A 3296-nucleotide genomic window follows, 5' to 3' on the forward strand; every position below is an offset into this window, starting at 1 on the left:
CTGTGCACTTTTTCTAGTATTCATTCTCCATTCTTCTGCCCATATTGTTCCAATAAAGATAATATTGCCCTAAAAGCTCTCTTCTTCAGTACTGTTGGAGACTGGGCTGAAAACAGCAGACAAATTGTGCAATGTAATAATTTGTAACCCTTCAGATCACACGTCTCCGCGCGTCCGTTGAATTGGTGAAATTAAGAGCAGACAAGACTTAAAATGAAGTGTATTTATTAATTAAGCAGTAAGTTAAAATAATTACAGATTGAATATAGAAATGTACTTAACAGAGATCTCTGGGCTCCCAATGAACTTTCCTTAACAAACAACAAGTTATGTTCCCTCTAGTTCATGAAGTCTAGGGGCTCTGTCTCTCCCTTGAGCCTACAGTATATCATATGCCTATTATCATGAACAGTTTATCAGTAGAAGTCCCCATTGGTCCGCCAGGTTCTCTTCCGCAGGGTGTGTGAGTGGCCCCCCTTGATTTACAGGTTCGACCGATGACCTTGGATCTCACAGGCCGAGTCCCTCGCACCTGCGGAATGCAATCACAAGCTCCCGAGTCCCTAACTAGTGGATGCAGATATCATTGTAAGCCTCCTCTGTCTCACAGTGTCGGCCCGGAACAGGGGAGTGAGTTTTTGTCAACTGGGAGATAACACACAGAGTTCCGCTATGCGAGCAGATTAATACAAGTAAGACGCGCGAACGCGGGAAGCGAACGCAAAAAAAATACAAAAAAAATCTGCGTTAAAAGGAGCATCTTAGAAAAATACAAATTCACCAAAAAAAAACTTTGAATGTTTTTGAACAATTCAACAAAGTGTTTGAAGTGCCTGTTTCACCCACTTCCGGGGGGCGGAGCCAAAATCCGAGCCCGAAGTATTTGTTCGTAGGGGGGTAGAAAAAGTTTCGGAGCGATTCGGGCACTTTTCATTTAACATGGGGTTTCAATGGGCGGGCTTAAACGCAACCTTGACAGGTGTGTTCAGTTTTCAAAGACCTTTCATTTGATGTATGGTACGTCTAAATTGGACATTTACTTATCTCAGAGGAGCTGCAGGCAGGCAGTGCACACAGACACGCACACACACACACACACACTCACAAGGCGAGCACGGTTTCATAGTAAGCTCCACTTGCGCGGAGGCGCGCACACACACACACACACACACTCACAAGCCGAGCACGGTTTCATAGTAAGCTCCACTTGCGCGGAGGCGCGCCTTCGGCGCGCCTCCTTCCGCTGCGTTCGCAATGAACATATTTATCACAATAACTCTACTTCTAAGAATATCATACTAACAGAGCTATAATGATTTCATAGGGTAATAATGTATTTTCTTTGGGTGTATATGTCACAGGGAAAATGGCATTCCAGGGAAATTGACAGGGGAGCGCTTGTTTTATAGGCACGGGGTGGTGCTGCGAGGCGGGGCTTTGATGCGAGGACGACGACCACAACAACAACATACTAACCAGGAAGCTACGCTAGGGAAACGCTGAAAATAAAATGGATAATATGAGAGAAATACTCAAGTAAAGTACGAATACCTCAAAATTGTACTTGAGTAAATCTACTTTGTTACTTGCACCACTAGTACAAGCCTCAGTGGCGCACTTCGATAATCATTGGACTCCCCACCCACTACCACTGGGAGCCGGGGTTTGACTCCAGCTTGGGACATTACTTTTTCAAACAACCGCGGACTACTTTTTTTTCGCTGATAAAGTATAGTTTTGGACCATGACGGAAGGCGCTCCGACTTAGCAGACCTTGAGGCAGAGGAGTCGCGCCCGAGCGCCTCCAGGCGCGAGTGCCCGCGACGACCTGCCGATGGTCTGCTAGTCGACTTAAGCGCCGTCCGAGTTATGTACCGATAGGCACAGAATCGTAAATGATGTTGTGTGGGGACTGCGTTTGCCCCAAGTGCCACTCACTGCACTAACATAGCCCGCCAGGCCCGCCCCCTGGAGAGTGTGTGTGTGTGTGTGTGTGTGTGTGTGTGTGTGTGTGTGTGTATGTGTGTACACGCGCGCGTGTGCGCATGCGTGTGTGCGTGCTGGTTTGTGCATGCGTGCGTGTGTGGTGTGGGGCTCATGTCTGGCTTGCATTGCCCTCTAGCGTTGATTCTACAGAATTGCATGAGGGGCATGAAAACAAGCGTACCCCTTTCAATTTCCCTGGAATGCCATTTTCCCTGTAACATATATATGAACAACAATGAAACAATAGTAATTAAGACACACACATATGCTCTTAGTCTAATACCAACTGCTAATAACTAAAGCTTAAAAAGGATATAAGTTGCCAACAGTACACAGTGAAATCCTGAGTGTAAATATAACTCTCAAATGAACCCTAACCCTGACCCTTATACGGGTACATTTGGTTCCATTTGTACATACTCAGAGTTATAGACCCTTTCTGATTAAATTAACATTGAGGAATTTACAGCGATAGCTGAAGGAAATGAAAGGCTTCCCTTTGAGAAAAGACTTCAAAATCCCTGACAAATCAACCACAATAACGCCACAGACATCTTCTGTTGTCCGTAAAGAAATGAACCACTCGGTTCTTCTAAATCACAGCAAAAAAAAACATTCCTGTTTGCCGCTGCCATTGAGTATGTTTTTTTCTTCTGCACTGTACTTTTTATTTGTAAGAATTATTATTGCTTCTTTTGTTTTTATTGTATTCTAATGTCCTGTTGTTATAATGTGTATCCTTTGCTTAATGTTTTGTGTAAAGCACATTGAATTGCCTTGTTGAAATGTGTTTTACAAATAAACTTGCCTTGCCTTGTAAACCCCCCCCCCCAGGAAATGCTGCTTATTATTCCAAACGCACAGCTAACTCCCTTATCTTTATTCATGGCCTTATGATGAATGTGGTTGATGGAGGGGTCCGCTCTCACTCGGTGGGACACATGACCGTTTCACATGACCGTTTAACACAAGTTAAGGAAGTAGGTTCCAAACCTTTTCTGGACAAGGGCCTACACTTGACCACCTCGAAAGTGTCAAGTTCCTATTTATCGGTATCACAATGAAAACTCATTTTTCATGGTTTTAAAGAAAAATGCTTTATTATTATTTTATGTTAATGTTAATGTTTTAGCGTTTTGCCAATTATTTGGGGGCCCTCTTGCAATATCTTCACGGAGTCACGGCACGCTAGTGGGCCTCGGCCCACAGATTGGGAACAGCTTAGTAAAGGGACAAGACCTGGACCTGGACAAGAGCAACCCTGTGATCTTCACATTAAAAGCATCGCTTATGTTGATAGCACATAAAGA

This window comes from Gymnoscopelus braueri, assembly GCF_963280865.1.
Source record: "Gymnoscopelus braueri genome assembly, chromosome: 22".
In the NCBI taxonomy this organism is placed as follows: Eukaryota; Metazoa; Chordata; class Actinopteri; order Myctophiformes; family Myctophidae; genus Gymnoscopelus; species Gymnoscopelus braueri.